The sequence below is a fragment of the Ornithodoros turicata genome, unplaced genomic scaffold (genome assembly GCF_037126465.1).
Source record: "Ornithodoros turicata isolate Travis unplaced genomic scaffold, ASM3712646v1 Chromosome65, whole genome shotgun sequence".
Lineage (NCBI taxonomy): Eukaryota > Metazoa > Arthropoda > Arachnida > Ixodida > Argasidae > Ornithodoros > Ornithodoros turicata.
This window is the reverse complement of record NW_026999387.1, coordinates 388,435-408,715: the sequence shown is the minus strand read 5'-3', so window position 1 is coordinate 408,715 and position 20,281 is coordinate 388,435. Positions and strand designations below refer to the sequence as shown.

The window sequence follows — 20,281 nt, the reverse complement described above, 5'->3', positions numbered from 1 at the left end:
AAGGCATAATGTGTCTCGCGTATTAGTTGGTACAAGTATTCCTTCATTACGTCCGGTACACTGTGGCTCCCGACGTCAGCAGCGATGTCGTACCAGTTGTTTCAGGGGGCACAGGGCACCAACAGCTTTCGCAGGCTTCCTCTTGAAGTCATCTGGTGCACTTTTTGTGAAATGTACCAGTGGATCAGGCGGCACCTATCCGTCAATGGGTTTAGAATGTACATTGTACCTATTTGAGACGTACTTGTCTGAAGTTTGGGTTTCGGGCTTTCACAGCATTCTGCAGCTTCTGTGAAGAGTCGTTGCAAGTAGTAAGCAGCAGGCAGGTCGGGAAAAATCTGCTGTGCCAGTTTATTACTCACTACCTGCAGCATGCCGCAGCAAGCAGCGAAACCATGAAACCCAAATGACAGACAGTATGTCGCCAGCAGTACATGTCCAGCTCAATATGACTTTTTTTTTCAGAGCATTCAAGAAAACCTGTGAAGCGAAAAAGCCGCTGCTCCTTGCTCGCTCTTTCGCTGCTCCTTGAGGGCACATTAAGCTTGGGCACACTTTGATATACTGGATTATGTATGAGTAATTCAACTCCTCATTTATTGGACTGCGTACATGTACATAGATTCACAGTTTCTGGCTGCTGGCATTTGTGAGAACTATAGCTTCTATCTCTCAAGTAGCACATGCATTACTTGGCAGCACCTTTTTGAAGGATGTAATATTACCAGGGGTGTTAAATTACACCCTAAAGGGAGTAAGTTATAGCACTTTTGGATTACACCCTAAAGGGTGTTTTTGAAGTAGCAAATTACACCCTTTTTTGAGGTTGTAGTCGGTTGAAAAGGGTGTGAGATTACACCCTAAAGGGAGTGAGTTATCGCACTTTGGAATTACACCCTTATTACACCCTAAGAGTGTATCGTAGCGGCGGGCAGTGAATGATATGTAGCTGTGGTACGGCGACGTATTATCATGTTCCTTGTGAAGGAGAATGTCAAACAAGCTCATTTCTCCAAATATTGCAGCCACAGTACGGGGAATAAACGATGTCAAGGGGAAGAGCATCATTTCATCCCAGAGGCAAGAAGAAGCAGCATGGAGTGGCGACATCAGGCATCCGCGCCACCAAAGAAAACCAAGATGATGCTGCCCAGAGGGAAGTCCATTGTAACGGTTTTCTGGGTCATGTGGGGTGTCGTCCTTGTGGACATCTTGGGGCAAGGAGTCACGATTAATGCCCAGTACTACTGCTCCCTTCTGCTGCCCAGGGTGCCGTGCAAAACACAATTGGCATGAAAAAGTCATTCTTCTTGATGACAATGTCCGGCCTCACATGGCGAATTTGACGGTAGCAACACTAGCCGAAATGTACCGGGACGTTTTTCCCCGTGCCTTTTATAGCCCAGATTTAGCCCCAAGTTATTACCATTTGTTTGAGCACTTTAAAGTGAACATTGGGGGAAAGATGCTCGGCAGCAGATAAAGCCCTCGAGAAAATGTCTACCTACCGAGCAGAAAATGCTACAACCACAGCCACGTCTTTCTTCGCCAAAGGCATCAGAAAGTGTCTACGTAGATGCGCACGGTGAGTACGTTGAACAATTTGCGTAGTTTGGTGCTTAACGAAACTTTCATCACATTCAAAGAAATAAAATCCTCGGTCAACCTTGAACCACCCTTGCATCGGACAATTGATAGGAAGGATGATTATCAGCTGCAAGCTCTAAAGGTGACACTATTGATATATGTTGGACTACCGTGTGCCCTCAATAAAGTATTTGATTTCATGCCAGCTACATCTCCACTACTGTGTGAGTGCACAAAAGCATAAAACTATGTGTAAGTTTGGTACTACAAGATAAGTTTTTCTACGCATACAATAGTAAAGGAACGTTCTATGGCAGGGAACCTTACTTTTCTGGCTGTTTCCTCAAGGCAGGCTATTGTGGCACACTACGCACGGGTCATGCGACGTAGGCGCGCGCGCGTATGCAGGTTCTCACCTGCATCCAGGGTGCCCATAACGTGTATTAAGGCATTATCCCTACGGACTCACTGCAAGCATACCTACAGTTTACCCGCTATCCACAGCAGCTCCTAATTTTGAGTACAGAGTACAGGTTTGGCGTATAGCGAGTCCCTTTAGAGCTAATGCCAACAGATAGATTTCTGTGTTTGTGCTGATCAGCATCCGTTGCAACGTATATAGGGGCAATTCCACTCTTGGTTGCTAATCAGTTATGCTAGCCCTCGTACCGACACCACTGGGACACGAAGCGAATCTAGGGCGTTTATCATATGTTGTTCCGCGCCACCTCTTAAATTTGCCTACACCGAAGACATGGGGGAGGGGGGTATATTTTATGCAAATAGAAATAACGGTGTTCCGAAACGTTCTCGGTTCCACTCACTTCCATGTGTACGAACGCAATCTCATCATCATATACACAAAGAGCGAGACGAAGAAGAAGAGAAATTGTAGATTCACCGAATGTATGTTCGTAGGTTCACCAGTCAACAAGCGTTGTGTTCATTTGTACTTCGGGTATCAACAGAACCATGTCTACCAGGGTTGCGGAATGGCGTCTCCCGTTCGAATTCCATTCCGAGGAATGCAGATTTGCGATAATTCCATTTCTTTCTATTCTCCGAAGTGAAAGGCTATGGTCAGTTCCCACACCTGGAATGGCTTGGCAACCCAGTTCCCAGTAGTAGTGTATCAGCTCAAGAAGCCGGCAAGTCACACAGTCGCCTGGACGCCATTAATTAGCAATTAGAGCAATTTGGGACCCCCCACAGTAATTAGGATAATTCAGGGAGTCATTACACTAATTGGGGATCATCTAAGACACGTCCAGACCACTGTGTGAGTTGCCGGCTACTTGAGCTGATAAAAATAAAAAAATAGGTAGAAAATAAAATGAAAAGATAGAAATAGAGTGGAGAGAAGGAGTTTAGTTGAAGATCAACGACGTCATCTTGAAGAAAGCGGCCCGGAACGGCCGCTGACCGTCGCTGGGCGACGGAGCACAGAGGCAGGTTGCAAAGCATCGCAGCACCAGTTCCGGACATCCTGTGACGTCAGCTGTGACGTCATCATGGCATGTGTGGGCAAGTTAGGACAGCTCTGGACATGCAAGGAGAAAAACACTCGTAATACAGAGGCTGGGAAAGCAAGAGTATGCAAACCATCAATAGCTAACAAGAAAAAACAATTAGTTACACAACAAATGAGCCCACCAGAACAGGAGCGCAGAACGATGCGACTGCTACATCCGAGAGGCAGGCAGAAACTTACTCGTAATGGTTTTTTTCTCCTGTATAAAGCCCGACAGCTGCATCCCCTAGCGGTTACTTTCTCAACTAATCTCACAACAAAATTATTAAGAATCACGCCAGCGCTACTCCCGTTCCCAAGGCAGAAGATGATAGAAAATGCCGGGGATGCCCGGACAACAGCAACCAGCACCCGACGTGCACGGGCACGAAAATCGCAAACAAAGCGGGAACAAAGTTGGCGAAAGCATTAGTTACACAACAAATCACCTCACCACAGTAGGAGCGCAGACCGATGCGACTGCTCTCCGTGACAACCAGGCAGAAACTGAGCGAGCGCGGGGAGCGCACGTCTGCTTTCCGCGACAGCCGGAGAGAAACTGACTGGGGCGCCGCTCCGCGGCCGCTACGCATACGCGCTCCTAGCGTCCTCTGGGGCGACCACCTCCGAGAGGCTAAGAGTGAAGAGCATTCCTGCGCCCCCTGTTGGCCGTTCTCATTGGTCGTGAGGCTAAGAGAGAAGAGCATTCCTGCGCCCCCTGCTGGCCGTTCTCATTGGTCGTGACGTCATCCTATTGTCTCAGGGCTACCCTGTTTTTTTCCACTAATGCTCCTTTGGTCAATCTACAATGAAGCCACAGTATGACGTCATCATGCACCTGCGTGGCTCAAGGACGCGTACGCTCTAGACAGGGGACCTATTATTTATTGAATCACTATCCCATGATTATTTCCTTTATTCTTCTATAACGATTGAATAGGAAACTATTGCAGAAGAGCACCATGCATGAAAGCTGATCGTAGGAATTCCAAAGTCTTACTAAATGAGACTTGCAAAAGAACAAAATATCCTAACACGTAACTCCATCAACGACAAATAAGAGGACTAGACACTCAACAAATCAACACCGAGTACGGGTAACCAGGAGCGCAGAACTCAGGGCAGCACTATCGTCAAGACAACAATGTTCCTTGTCAAAAGAGAAAAAAATACTAAGCGCCAACAAAGGAAAGCATGCATATCGGGGCATGTCAGGACACGTCAGGACAAATCGTACGACTGCTGGGCAACAGAGGAAAACAAACACATGAACAGAGTGAAAAAGGCACTCACCATCATTTTCCCTTTCACAGCATTCCCTCATTGTAAATCCGCTCATCACAAAATCCACCTGCATCGCCGAACACCATTCACCAGTGACGAACCACACATCCGCACCCCATCAGAGGCAGACAGACAGAACCCCACCGAAGCTACGCTCTTCCACTGACGGCCAACGCCAGGAGCAGAATTTGCGTGTCAAGACCCGTCAGTGTCCAAGAGAGAAGTGAATCCTTGCGCCCCCTACAGGCCGTTCTCATTGGTCGTGACGTCATCCTATTGTCTCAGGGCTACACAGTTTTTTTCCACTAATGCTCCTCTAGACAAGGTCAACCTGAAACAATAGTCTCTCGGTATGACGTCATCATGCAGGTGCGTGGCTCAAGGATGCGTACGCTCTAGACAGGGCACCTGTTATTTATTGAATCACTATCCCTAGATTATTTCCTTTATTCTACTATAATGATTGCATAGGGAACTATTGCAGAAAAACACCATAGACAAGAGGAGATTGTAGCATTTCATTCCCAAAGTCTTACTGTACAGGAAAAAAAATGGTTCAGCAAGACATAAAGTCACACACCTGTCCCCCTCGCGGTTACTCTCTGAACTAAATGAATCGCAAAATTATTAAGAATAGATCTACTCCCATTCAAGGCAGCACTATCGTCAAGAATATTCCTTGTACAAAAAGAAAAAAAAAAACTACATGTGGAAGGAAAGCATGTCAGAACAAGCCCAGGCATGTCAGCACATGTTTGTCAGACAAGGGGGGGAAAAGCGAAAAGAAACAAAGAAGGAAACCAGCATCAAACTATTTCTAAGCACACGCACTCCTCTTATTCAAAAACAATGCTCATCATAAATCTGCCCAGGACAATACACACTATTTTTCTATTGCCACACTTTTTTCCAGTAACGGTCAATGCATTGCTACAGACTGCGTGACGTCATCACATCCTGTCTGAAGAAGACACCGGCAATGACTCCTATCATTCATTGAATCGCAAGATTATTCCCTTTGTCCTACTCTTAATGACATTGATTCTCTCATTAAAATTCAACAAAAAAGCACCCCGCATATTAACGATTTTCACCCCAAAGGCTCATCATGGTCATTAGAATTACAGTAAACTGCCACTGCTCTTTTAAAATAATAAGTGAGACCACTCAACATCACCTCCAGGCTTATGTAATACATGACCCTTTCTATGCTCATACATTCGTTGTCTGAGGCTACACCTGCGAGCAAAAAAGGCGCGAAAGCCGGGGGCGAAGTTCCATTCGCGCATTGCGAGCAAACAGGCGCGAAAGCACAAGACAGAACGCCTTTACGGGAACACGATAGCATTCCTATACTATATTAATGATTATTGCATTGCACTTTAGAAAAACTACAACTAAACTATAATTTTAGGAGCCCATTAAAATTCTACTTTCTATGGAAACTATAATTGCCCTATTACTTGGATCGCTATTAATGAAGCGCTCCAATTTTTTCTCTCTTCCCATTTCAGCCTTGTCATGCAGGGAAGCAGACTCATATCCAAAATAATTAATTTACACTGAGGGTGCCGTGCTTCAGGAATTCCTATCGAGGAGGAGGAGGAGGAGTGTCGTTGGGAGGAACCCGAGAGGTCTGCCTGCCTGATTAGGCGGCATGTTTCTCGGGAAGGGAAAGATGGTGGACAGGAGGAAAGGGTGAAGTGGAAGACCGAGCGGAATCCGCTCGTGGGGAGGATAGCTGCGTCCATGGGCCGACTTCAGGGGAACTGTGCCGGCATACGCCTATTACACATCTGAGGGAAACCCAGGAAAAACCCCAGACGGCACAGCCGGCCCGCGGATTCGAACCGCGGACCTCCCAGTCTCCAAGCGCACGCGTTACCGCTGCGCCACCGGAGCTGGTAGAATTCCTATCCTGCGCTCAGATGCAAGCATTTCTTCACGGATACCTTTAACAGCTGACTTCCTCAACATATCGAACACCCAACAAAATCAAACAAACAATCAGAGAAACCCTCTTCTCAGCTGTACCATGCGACTGTCTTCTTCGTAAAATCGGTCATCTGAGGAAGAGAGCAGCGAAAAATTGCGCGCACTTGTGCTTGACTTAAAAAACCTGAAGCATATGCCAATAAACCAAGAAAAAGACACTTATGTCTGGTATCTGATAGTGCCACATACACAGACGCATTGCCCTTGCGTAAAGAAAGCACAGGACAGGGATACACAAATATCCTTAGGTGAGCAGGGAAAAGGCTTAAGACCTCAGGTCACCACACATCGCCACGCGGCTAGCACAACATGACACCAACAACATACTAGCGGCGGGAAGAACTGCAACACTGCTAAACAAGTCCAGACATGCCACGATGACGTCACAAATCAGGGGAAAAAGCACACGCATGCACGCACAGGGGACAACGCATTAAACACACGGAGCGCTCAGGAATAATCGTAGCGTTACCGCACATCGCTACGAAGCTCAACGTCTAACACAAGATGGCAGCAACAAGATATTAGCGAAGGGTAAACATTGCAACACTACTGAACAAGTCTAGACATGCGACATCGAATGCGAAAACACTGGTGATCGGGGAAAAGGCCTAAGCCTGCGGCGGATCATCATAGAGCATACACAACTTCATTTTTCTATTTTGCGTAAACTAAACGCGGTCTGCTTGGAAAACGACGTACAAATTTTCTTAGGGAGCAGATAGATATATAAATTTGTACTCCGTGCTCAGATACCAGCATTTCTGCTCAAAAAACCTGCAAAATTAAGCTCTGCTTACTTCATCAAGATATCGAACACCCAACAAAATCAAACAAACAACCCCACTTCCACTGGTAGAACACTATTCAGCTTTTACGCAGGAGGCTTTCTTCTACATAAAAAGTAGAGAAAATAAGAAAAGAGCAGCGAAATATTACACGCACTTTTGCTCGCATAGCTATAAGAGAAAAAAATAAATAAAAGAACGACGCACACGCTAATAAACTGTGACAAAGACACCCTTTTCTTCTATCAGATAATTATTGCATAATGCTAAATACTCATTTGCATTTAGTTGCAACAGTGCGCCTAAAACAGTGCGCCTGCTCGGGGAAAGGGATCGCGCGCGTCCAAACCGCGAGGCCCGCGTTGCGCTCGCACGGGGAATCGCGCGCGTCGCGTCCCGAGAACGGGTCCGCGCGCGGCTCGCGTGGGGCGCGGTTCGGGAGCACTGTTTTATCACTTAAACAGCAGCAGAGCTCACCATTGTAGTACACTCGCGATAAATATTTTATTCCAGCGCCAGCAGACCCAAGCAGGGTACCCAAGCTTGCAGCCAGCGATGCTGGAATGATTATTTTATTTGATTTCATTTCATTTTGAGTCATTATCGGCTCACCTATTTAGTGAAGACCTATGAACACATGTTAAGTGGTTTGGTTTAAAAATGATGAGAGCTACAGTGTGTAGCGAATGATGTTCACATTTGTCCGTTCTGCTCTATAGTATTCTTGCAAAATATATGGGTGCAAGAAAATAAAAGGAAAACGAAGAAGACAATTCACTCCTGTATGATGAGCGCTGCGTAGAAGCACGGCACCGTTTTCTTTGTGGAGGTATAGCGAACGCGCATTCCTTTCTTTCTTTTTTGGTTCGCGTCGGCCGAGTGGCGATATCCTATTACATCCGGAACGAGGACCTATCGCTTTGCGATCGCATACAAGAGTGAGCCATCTTTTGACGATGGTAGGATAATTATTGACCTGAGGAATAATATGGATTTATGTGGTTGTGAGAATAGACTTTGTGTTTGTGAGTGTGAAAATGTGAGTGTGTGTCTGTGTATGTGTGCGCGCGGGCGCGCGCGCTTTCCTGAACCAGGGATCCCACTTGACAAGTAAGTTCTTTGTGTGTGCCTTTTCATGTGACACGAGTGATACATTTATGTACTATTGCGTGGAATAGTGACTTAAAAATTAGGGTAGCAGCGCTTGCATTGCTATCTGTAGGATAGACCGAGAGCGTTTTTAATGGAATTACCTCGCGAACCTGGTGAAGTCTTCGTTTTGGGCAGGCTATTTTATGAGAGCCGGTTCTGTTGCGATGCATTTGATGCGCTTTCCTGAAGCAGCGTGCTTTGTTCTTGTAGTGTGGTTTACGCCTTTATCAATAGAAATGAATAGAAGTGTTTGTTTGTTTGTATGTTTGTTTGTTTGTTTGTTTGTTTGTTTGTATGCATCTGTCACGTTCGTAGCGCTGTTCAAGCGCTAGCCGCGTAGCGATAAGCGGTGATTCTCCAATTATTCCTGAGCGGTACGACTTAAGCCTTTTCCCTGCTCACTTAAGCAAATTTGTGTGTCCCTGTCCTGTGACACAAATGCGTGTAGTTTTTCGCGGTTCTTTTCTTCTGTCACTGCTTTTACTCAGAATGTAGGTGAGGGGGGAAAAAGTCAGCATCCAGGTAGAGCAGGAGAAAGCCGCTCGGCAGAGGAGAGTTCATGAGAATGGAATTTGTTTGTTTTTTGTTATCGTTGAGTGTCAGTATTCACTAGAGGTGTGCGAATATTCGAAATTTCGAATATTGTTCGAATATTGTTGATATTCCAACCCTATTCATATTCGAAAATTTGATAATCGAGAAATTCGAATATTCGAAAATTTCGAATAATGGAGCACAAGCGCCAGCATTCCCGCTAAAATGAACAGAATTCCAGGTATTGGGATTAATCTTGCGAAAATTCCACGTTTGGCACGTCCTTAGCGCGATTTCCAATTGGAATCGGACTTCATGTGCATCCAGCAAAACCGCAAGTTGGCTTCACAGCATGCTTCCGCGCATTGCGTGCAGCCAACTTTAAGGCACAACGTCTGGTAGGCTACCTAGCCGATTTGATTTTTTTTATGTGTGCTTTCGTTATTTTTTAAAAGATAATACAGACTCGAAGAAGTGTTTGTTTGTTTGTTTGTTTGTTAGTATGTGTCTGTCACCTTCGTAGCGCTGTTCAGGCTTTATTTTCTTTGCAAAAATTCAGACTTTATGGTATTAAGCTGTTCGAGTAGAAGTGACTTTCCGTGCTCGCTTAAGATAGATTGTGTATCCCTGTCCTGTGCTTTCTTCACGCAGGGCCAATGCAAATGAGTATTTAGCATTATGCAATAATTATCTGATAGTAGAAAAGGGTGTCTTTGTCACAGTTTATTAGCGTGTGCGTCGTTCTTTTATTTATTTTTTTCTCTTATAGCTATGCGAGCAAAAGTGCGTGTAATATTTCGCTGCTCTTTTCTTATTTTCTCTACTTTCTATGTAGAAGAAAGCCTCCTGCGTAAAAGCTGAATAGTGTTCTACCAGTGGAAGTGGGGTTGTTTGTTTGATTTTGTTGGGTGTTCGATATCTTGACGAAGTAAGGAGAGCTTAATTTTGCAGGTTTTTTGAGCAGAAATGCTGGTATCTGAGCACGGAGTACAAATTTATATATCTATCTGCTCCCTAAGAAAATTTGTACGTCGTTTTCCAAGCAGACCGCGTTTAGTTTACGCAAAATAGAAAAATGAAGGTGTGTATGCTCTATGATGATCCGCCGCAGGCTTAGGCCTTTTCCCCGATCACCAGTGTTTTCGCATTCGATGTCGCATGTCTAGACTTGTTCAGTAGTGTTGCAATGTTTACCCTTCGCTAATATCTTGTTGCTGCCATCTTGTGTTAGACGTTGAGCTTCGTAGCGATGTGCGGTAACGCTACGATTATTCCTGAGCGCTCCGTGTGTTTAATGCGTTGTCCCCTGTGCGTGCATGCGTGTGCTTTTTCCCCTGATTTGTGACGTCATCGTGGCATGTCTGGACTTGTTTAGCAGTGTTGCAGTTCTTCCCGCCGCTAGTATGTTGTTGGTGTCATGTTGTGCTAGCCGCGTGGCGATGTGTGGTGACCTGAGGTCTTAAGCCTTTTCCCTGCTCACCTAAGGATATTTGTGTATCCCTGTCCTGTGCTTTCTTTACGCAAGGGCAATGCGTCTGTGTATGTGGCACTATCAGATACCAGACATGAGTGTCTTTTTCTTGGTTTATTGGCATATGCTTCAGGTTTTTTAAGTCAAGCACACGTGCGCGCAATTTTTCGCTGCTCTCTTCCTCAGATGACCGATTTTACGAAGAAGACAGTCGCATGGTACAGCTGAGAAGAGGGTTTCTCTGATTGTTTGTTTGATTTTGTTGGGTGTTCGATATGTTGAGGAAGTCAGCTGTTAAAGGTATCCGTGAAGAAATGCTTGCATCTGAGCGCAGGATAGGAATTCCTGAAGCACGGCACCCTCAGTGTAAATTAATTATTTTGGATATGAGTCTGCTTCCCTGCATGACAAGGCTGAAATGGGAAGAGAGAAAAAATTGGAGCGCTTCATTAATAGCGATCCAAGTAATAGGGCAATTATAGTTTCCATAGAAAGTAGAATTTTAATGGGCTCCTAAAATTATAGTTTAGTTGTAGTTTTTCTAAATTGCAATGCAATAATCATTAATATAGTATAGGAATGCTATCGTGTTCCCGTAAAGGCGTTCTGTCTTGTGCTTTCGCGCCTGTTTGCTCGCAATGCGCGAATGGAACTTTGCCCCCGGCTTTCGCGCCTTTTTTTGCTCGCAGGTGTAGCCTCAGACAACAAATGTATGAGCATAGAAAGGGTCATGTATTACATAAGCCTGGAGGTGATGTTGAGTGGTCTCACTTATTATTTTAAAAGAGCAGTGGCAGTTTACTGTAATTCTAATGACCATGATGAGCCTTTGGGGTGAAAATTGTTAATATGCCGGGTGCTTTTTTGTTGAATTTTAATGAGAGAATCAATGTCATTAAGAGTAGGACAAAGGGAATAATCTTGCGATTCAATGAATGATAGGAGTCATTGCCGGTGTCTTCTTCAGACAGGATGTGATGACGTCACGCAGTCTGTAGCAATGCATTGACCGTTACTGGAAAAAAGTGTGGCAATAGAAAAATAGTGTGTATTGTCCTGGGCAGATTTATGATGAGCACTGTTTTTGAATAAGAGGAGTGCGTGTGCTTAGAAATAGTTTGATGCTGGTTTCCTTCTTTGTTTCTTTTTGCTTTTCCCCCCCTTGTCTGACAAACATGTGCTGACATGCCTGGGCTTGTTCTGACATGCTTTCCTTCTACATGTAGTTTTTTTTCTTTTTGTACAAGGAATATTCTTGACGATAGTGCTGCCTTGAATGGGAGTAGAGCTATTCTTAATAATTTTGCGATTCATTTAGTTCAGAGAGTAACCGCGAGGGGGACAGGTGTGTGACTTTATGTCTTGCTGAACCATTTTTTTTCCTGTACAGTAAGACTTTGGGAATGAAATGCTACAATCTCCTCTTGTCTATGGTGTTTTTCTGCAATAGTTCCCTATGCAATCATTATAGTAGAATAAAGGAAATAATCTAGGGATAGTGATTCAATAAATAACAGGTGCCCTGTCTAGAGCGTACGCATCCTTGAGCCACGCACCTGCATGATGACGTCATACCGAGAGACTATTGTTTCAGGTTGACCTTGTCTAGAGGAGCATTAGTGGAAAAAAACTGTGTAGCCCTGAGACAATAGGATGACGTCACGACCAATGAGAACGGCCTGTAGGGGGCGCAAGGATTCACTTCTCTCTTGGACACTGACGGGTCTTGACACGCAAATTCTGCTCCTGGCGTTGGCCGTCAGTGGAAGAGCGTAGCTTCGGTGGGGTTCTGTCTGTCTGCCTCTGATGGGGTGCGGATGTGTGGTTCGTCACTGGTGAATGGTGTTCGGCGATGCAGGTGGATTTTGTGATGAGCGGATTTACAATGAGGGAATGCTGTGAACGGGAAAATGATGGTGAGTGCCTTTTTCACTCTGTTCACGTGTTTGTTTTTCTCTGTTGCCCTGCAGTCGTACGATTTGTCCTGACGTGCCCTGACATGCCCCGATATGCATGCTTTCCTTTGTTGACGCTTAGTATTTTTTTCTCTTTTGACAAGGAACATTGTTGTCTTGACGATAGTGCTGCCCTGAGTTCTGCGCTCCTGGTTACCCGTACTCGGTGTTGATTTGTTGAGTGTCTAGTCCTCTTATTTGTCGTTGACGGAGTTACGTGTTAGGATATTTTGTTCTTTTGCAAGTCTCATTTAGTAAGACTTTGGAATTCCTACGATCAGCTTTCATGCATTGTGCTCTTCTGCAATAGTTTCCTATTCAATCGTTATAGAAGAATAAAGGAAATAATCATGGGATAGTGATTCAATAAATAATAGGTCCCCTGTCTAGAGCGTACACGTCCTTGAGCCACGCAGGTGCATGATGACGTCATACTGTGGCTTCATTGTAGATTGACCAAAGGAGCATTAGTGGAAAAAAACAGGGTAGCCCTGAGACAATAGGATGACGTCACGACCAATGAGAACGGCCAGCAGGGGGCGCAGGAATGCTCTTCTCTCTTAGCCTCACGACCAATGAGAACGGCCAACAGGGGGCGCAGGAATGCTCTTCACTCTTAGCCTCTCGGAGGTGGTCGCCCCAGAGGGCGCTAGGAGCGCGTATGCGTAGCGGCCGCGGAGCGGCGCCCCAGTCAGTTTCTCTCCGGCTGTCGCGGAAAGCAGACGTGCGCTCCCCGCGCTCGCTTAGTTTCTGGCTGGTTGTCACGGAGAGCAGTCGCATCGGTCTGCGCTCCTACTGTGGTGAGGTGATTTGTTGTGTAACTAATGCTTTCGCCAACTTTGTTCCCGCTTTGTTTGCGATTTTCGTGCCCGTGCACGTCGGGTGCTGGTTGCTGTTGTCCGGGCATCCCCGGCATTTTCTATCATCTTCTGCCTTGGGAACGGGAGTAGCGCTGGCGTGATTCTTAATAATTTTGTTGTGAGATTAGTTGATAAAGTAACCGCTAGGGGATGCAGCTGTTGGGCTTTATACAGGAGAAAAAAACCATTACGAGTCAGTTTCTGCCTGCCTCTCGGATGTAGCAGTCGCATCGTTCTGCGCTCCTGTTCTGGTGGGCTCATTTGTTGTGTAACTAATTGTTTTTTCTTGTTAGCTATTGATGGTTTGCATACTCTTGCTTTCCCAGCCTCTGTATTACGAGTGTTTTTCTCCTTGCATGTCCAGAGCTGTCCTAACTTGCCCAGACATGCCATGATGACGGTACAGCTGACGTCACAGGATGTCCGGAACTGGTGCTGCGATGCTTTGCAACCTGCCTCTGTGCTCCGTCGCCCAGCGACGGTCAGCGGCCGTTCCGGGCCGCTTTCTTCAAGATGACGTCGTTGATCTTCAACTAAACTCCTTCTCTCCACTCTATTTCTATCTTTTCATTTTATTTTCTACCTATTTTTTATTTTTATCAGCTCAAGTAGCCGGCAACTCACACAGTGGTCTGGACGTGTCTTAGATGATCCCCAATTAGTGTAATCACTGCCTGAATTATCCTAATTACTGTGGGGGGTCCCAAATTACCAGCTCCGGTGGCGCAGCGGTAACGCGTGCGCTTGGAGACTGGGAGGTCCGCGGTTCGAATCCGCGGGCCGGCTGTGCCGTCTGGGGTTTTTCCTGGGTTTTCCTCAGATGTGTAATAGGCGTATGCCGGCACAGTTCCCCTGAAGTCGGCCCATGGACGCAGCTATCCTCCCCCCGAGCGGATTCCACTCGGTCTTTCACTTCACCCTTTCCTCTCCTCCTCTCCACCACCTTTCCTTCCCGAGAAATATGCCGCCTATTCAGGCAGGCAGACCTCTCGGGTTCCTCCCAACGACACTCCTCCTCCTCCTCCTCGGGTCCCAAATTGTTCTAATTGCTACTTAATGGCGTCCAGGCGACTGTGTGACTTGCCAGCTTCTTGAGCTGATACACTACTACTGTTCCCTCCGTAAAAGAAAATGACCGATAACCGTACTGGCAAGCTCAGCAGTGCTAGATGAGATTGGACATTACCAAGCATGTAAAAAGCGCAAAGACAAAGTTATTTCACTCTTGACCGTGTGCAGGTGCGGTGCAAAGGGGTGGGAAGGCAGAAACCAGCACATTGAAACCAAAACTGCCCAGACCATTACATTCCCATTCCTAGGACAGTTCCGGCTTTCCATTCCAATTCCATTCCAGGCTCTGCCCCAACCCTGATGTCTACTACTACAAGCGTGAAATTTTCAACGGTTGGTCTTTGGGCTCTCATGAAGTTCCTGTTTATTAAGAAGGAAAATGGAGATAAAGTACGGCAATGACACTTCGGCGGCGCAGTCTGGCGGCAACCAGATTAGGAGTGCCTCCTTCAAATCCTAACCTGACCAGTGTAGGGGGATGAGATTAGGGCTTCGCTCCCTTAGTCCCATCAAACCTAACTTCAATGAAGTAGCATAGGCTAACCTGACCTAACCCCATATTGGACAGAAGCACGCATGGCCGACGACGCCTGCGGATGAGTTCCGCTGGTAGAAATATCGTTGCTGTACTTTACACAAAACTGCAACGGTAATCTATGAGTACATTATGGAAATATAACAGACACCTCGATTCCGAAAATACAGTGCCGTTTTACTCCGAGGTTAGCAGTGAAAATAACGCCAAAAAGCCCGCGCGAATTGGTGGTGTTGTTCCTGTGGAGTTTCATGAATCGCATGGTAAGAGCAGACGACGGATATCGAGGGTAGAAATCGGAGGCCAAGGACAAGGCCAATCAGTGAGCGCCCTTCGGCATGGACCAACCGGGGCTGGCTGAAGGCACTTTGGCGACCAACGGACGGGCGGACAGGAGGAACGGCTTCTGCTGGTTCCGGATAGTCTGTGATCGGCTTGTGGAATATTGTTTCTCGTTAGCGTGGGATGTGTTCGGAAGCATAGAGTGTAACATAGTGTTCGACGCAGCATGGTCACGTCAGTACTTACACTAGTATGCGAACGCCTGCGTGTTTACCGAGGTCTTTTCGCTTAGTATATTGCAGTGAGAACGAAGCAGACGTGCGAAGCAGACGACCTCACAGACAATCGCCTGCGCTGCGTTCCCATTCGCGTGCGTGCACACTAATGTTTCTTACGCCTATGTTAGCGTAAGAGGGGTCAATTTTCCAGTATACACCCCGATCACACCCATATTACAACCCCTTCCATACTGATCCTCTCAAAGATGGGTGTGGATTGCGTGCACATCTACATTGGTGTGTTAAGGGTGTAGCAAGGGCTTAATAAGGGTTTAAGGGTGTTTTGACTTATTGTAACATGTTTAACATTGCCATGGAATATGAATGGCGTGTACACTGAGTCCTAATTTTCCCTCATACCAAAACAAGTAAGAAACACAAATGTTTTCCGGATGGTGAGTTGATACACAAACAGTTCCTCAATTCAGTGTTTCTGTGTGCATAAGCAAATTAAACTTAGGCATATCGCCCTTGGTTTTGAATGTAATGCGAGCAGGGCTGTCGAATTTGCTGACGCTTGCAAGACAGGCAATGTATATAATACCTGCCTTGCTCTTAGAAAGGAAATATCTTTCTAAGGGTGCTTTTGGTTCGTCATCCCATTTATGTGCTAATTCAAATGGATCCCTAAATTTAAGCGAGTATACCATTGTGGCCAACGGGTAAGCAACGAGAGACCGTGGCAGCCAAAGCAGAGTGACCAGTGGCTTGCGCCACACCGTTTATTCTCCGCGCGCCAGGCGGCGCTGGCGCTGACGATGGTTCGTCTACAAGGCCTCCAACAAGACCCTACCGAACTGCCGGCTGCAGAGAGTGATGCGCAGCGAGGGTAGGGGCCCAGGAGGCGCGTCTCAGGGGCGCCCGGGAGGATGGAACAGCCCGATGAGGGGTCGGAGGGGGCGGTAGACCAGGTGAAACGCTGCACGCAGCCAGTTGGGCAGGTCGGGCTAGCGAATGCTCGTGGGAGGTAGAAACGGCCATGAGGTGTGGAAGAAGGCTGGTTTTAAACGTTCCATGGAGATTTTGTCGGTGCGACCGTTCCTGTCGAGGGTGAAGTGCCGGTCTGCGCGCTGCAGAACTCGGAATTGGCCGATGTGGGGTGACCGGGGTGGTTTTCGCACGGCCTAACAGGAGATGAAAATGTGCGTACAGGTGGCCGGACCAGGGTGTTGCCTGCTGCTGGCGGAGAGTGGTGGGCGGGAGGGGTGTGGCCTTATTGAACCCACGACGTGGCGAAGCCGAGCGACATAATCCGAGGCGCGACTCGGAAGGCCGACAGGAGGTGGGCTATGTAGCTCTCCAGGAAGTCGCGGCGTTGTGCCATAGAGATGCTCGGCTACGCAACATCCGAGATCGGGCTTGACGGCGGCGCGTAAGCCTAGGAGGGTAAGCGGGATAACCTTTGGCCATGCGATGTGGCGGGAGGCGCGCAGCGCAACTTGTCGGTGTAGACGTTCGACCAGGCCGTTCGACGCAGAATGGTATTCCGTGGTCCGGATTCGTTTGGTGTCGAGAGATTTGGTGTGCGCGGCAAATAATGCTGACTCGAAGTGGCGACCGCGGTCGGTTGTGATGACGACGGCCTTCCAAAACGAGGGACCCACGTAGTGACGAGGGATGCAGCTACTGTGGAGGCGGTCGCGTCAGGAACGAAAACGGCTTCGGCCAGCGGGAAAACCCGTCAATTATGGTGAGTATGTGAGTGGAACTTTGACTGGGGGGAAGCGGTCCAACTAAGTCGATGTGGATGTGGTCGAAACGCCCGTCGGGTGGCAGAAAGGTTGGAGGTGAAGGAAAGGCTCTGTCAGGCGGGTGTGGCGCTGAACCTTGCCGCGCTGGCACTGCACACATGCGCGTGCCCAGGGGCGGATGTCAGAGTTCAGACATATCTACCCGTATTCACCAACTTAGTTAAACCATTGGTTTAGTGACGTCGGGTTTAAATCGATCACGTGAGACTTTCGTTCGCCAATCCTGGATCACCATCCCATGCTCTACTGCTCTGAAGCCAATGGCACCCCACATAGCGAGCTTCCTGCAGAGCACATGCGCATTTCGCCAGAGACTGCCAGAAGCGATGGAGGCCGGTAGGCCTAATCCCCGGTTCACGAATAATTTTTCATCAAATCTTGGGTAAGTTTTGATTGATATAGTTACTAGAAGCGCCCAGGAGGTGGATTTTATCGCAATGGGACGAATATTCGCTTCAAATATTCCATTTCGACCATCCACCCAAGCTACTTAAACCGGTGGTTTAAGACCCATGTATTTGAATAGGACGTATTTTAAACTAGGGGGAGGCTAGTTTAACGTCGGCCTAAGTACGTTGCAACTGTGAACGTGTGCTGAAAAAACTATTGTAGAGTGGTTGTGGTAGGTGATGTTTCACTAATTCGAAATCTAACTGGTAAAAATTAAGCAGAATCGTTTTAAATGCACGTTTAGTAAACGAAAACGGCGTAACGCTTGACCGGGGGTACGAAAAGCGGCTGTTGTTTTTAGAAGGCGCTATTGCGAACGTTTGCATGACAAACGTAAAAAGCACCGTCAAAGATGTCGTCAAAGAGAGTGACATCGACATCTGCCACTGGACAAAATCCAGATACCAATCCAATGGACCGATAGAGTGTGCGGATGGCAGAACATCAATATGCATCATCGAAAACAAAGCATACTGCTGGCGCTTATTATGATGTCATCTCCTGTGATACACACTGTAAGCACCCCGTCATTGTACTGTAAGAGTAATAACGTGCTAGATGGTTGTTGCGAGCCCCGATGAAGAAATTGAGGGGCGTTATCCACTCGCATGTTTATTAACCATCCCAGTATCTATCATCTCTTTGCAGTGTGTCTTATCTCCAGAGACATTTCACCGTGCAATAGGACTGATCATAAAGTGCATTAGCGTCTTGCGGCGGTTGTGTGGATACTATGGAGGCATGGAAGTATGCATGTTGTTGCACTACACTGAACACGGAATTTGAGCAGACTTTTCTTTCCCAGGTTATGAAAATACCGGAGCAAAACCGAACGAGGTCTCCTTTTTCCCTGGATTCACATCTAATAGATTTGTAATTCACATAGATGAAACTCAAATGTGTGTTTCACTTATTTCAGCATGCCACAGCAGAGGAGACCAATGAAAAACAGTTCTTCAGGTATTGTGTTACTACTGCTACATTGAAAAACATTAAAAAAGACAGCTGCTTACTTCTATTTTGATTTATCGTATGGTAACAGTAGATCTGCTCTTGTAGGGATCGTTCTGCAAAAGACACTACACAGCGGTGTGTTAAAGGAGGCTTGAGACCTTTTGGATGCATCATTACTTTTTAGGTTAACTATTGCAGGTACATAGCCATAACCAATCACTGGCAGTTTTGATGCATTGTATAAGCACAGATATTCTGGAGATAATTTCTTAAAAAAATCTCTGTTGTGGACTCATTCGTCACAACAACTTTGTATTCGTGAGATTTTTGTTTATATTCAGACAATAAAGGCTATTACGTAATTCGACAAGGATGACTTTTTTCATAGAGGCATGCACTCTTGATACCCTGCTCAATTAGTTGGTGAGGTCACGTGAAAACATAAGTAAGCAACGGAGCACAAGGAAAAAAACCTTGCTACATTCCACATGCTGACTCCACTAATATGTCTGAAGCGTACTGCAAAAGAGCTGAATTGCATAGGACTCAAGGGCAATGTGTACAGAAACTTTGACCTCCCTTGCTCATTATTGCGTTGCACTTGAAGTTGAAAATTAGATTAACTGCAATTACTGCATATAACACCTTCCAGATAGATTCAATAAAACATAGGGTACAGACTTATCAATAGATGGTATTGACAATTATAATAGTAGCCAGCTGGTACACGCAACATCAAAATGGAAATGTGGTTCTGTCATAACTGCACCATGAGTGCATGGAAATATTGTACATGGCCGCGTGACTGTCGTCAACTACTTAAAAGAAAGTTAGCTTCTGTTAGCATGGGTACAGATTTGTCCTGCCAGTGCAGCTCTTTGTATATACACTGAGCACACGAGAACGTGAAAAAGCACGGTCCCATGTTAACAGTGGTTATCGTTCTTTTACGTTATAGACAGCTGCCGTATGGCTGCATAGTTAATTTCTGTGTGCATGTGTTCAGTGTGGATATTGATGACAGTAGTAAAGCAGGGTAAACATGCACCCATGTTACACTCGCTCTCCTTTTATGTTGTTGATAGCTGTCATATGGCCACAAAGTTTATCCATGTACCTAAGTGTTGAGTGTGAATATAGTACTAAACAGAAAAACAGAGTCCCTTTTGTGTCTCGTGAAGCTCAAGGCTTTCTTTCAAGCTAAAATGTATGCATGCTGTTCTGCATCATTTCTGTGAGCAGGACTGTTAAAAATTGCTTGACGACACTGCAGCTTTACACTAGTGTGATCAGTGCACTCTTGTTGTGTAGTCTCATATCCTGTAGAGGTAAATCTTAAGAATCGGAAACCCCCTTCCTATGGAATCATGCTACATGATTTATAATATACTCCCGCATGCACATTGCAATCATGCTTCTATTTATCGCGAATGCCACAATGCCTCTAATTTGGTGTTGTGCCTGTCTTCAACGTGTTCTGAATAGCTGAGTTCAAAAATAGTGAACCAAACCAATATCCACTTCTAATATGCATATGTGTAGTACCTCTGTACATTCACTTATGTTACAACTTGTTCGCCTTACACCAGCTCAGGTGCATGCTATGTGTCCACGGTTTTTCCTGTATGACATGTCCTGTACAATATCTACGCAGAATGGGTACTCCCATATCACATCGACTCTCCTCTGCCTTGACTCGCACTCCACCCCTAAAGCAGTGAGTGGAGGGTATACACAGTATGGGAATACTACGGTAACAAAATTCAGATGTAACTAAGAGTGTGTCATCAGCATCATGACAAATGGTTCTATCATCTATGGATC

The 20,281-nt window shown here is 46.2% G+C and overlaps 1 protein-coding gene across 9 annotated transcripts in view; it reads right to left on the bottom strand.

Annotated features, from left to right (window-relative positions):
• The window catches only part of LOC135374478 (caspase-7-like), a 319,855-nt gene that overhangs the window by 217,868 nt on the left and 81,706 nt on the right, over nt 1–20,281 (bottom strand). Inside the window, exon 2 of one of the 9 annotated variants that reach the window (XM_064607437.1) lies at nt 2,489–3,127. The exons of the other annotated variants lie outside the window; for them this stretch is intronic. The gene's annotated coding sequence lies outside the window, so the exon portion shown is untranslated. The remainder of the gene's footprint in view (nt 1–2,488; nt 3,128–20,281) is intronic. 9 annotated transcript variants of the gene reach the window in all.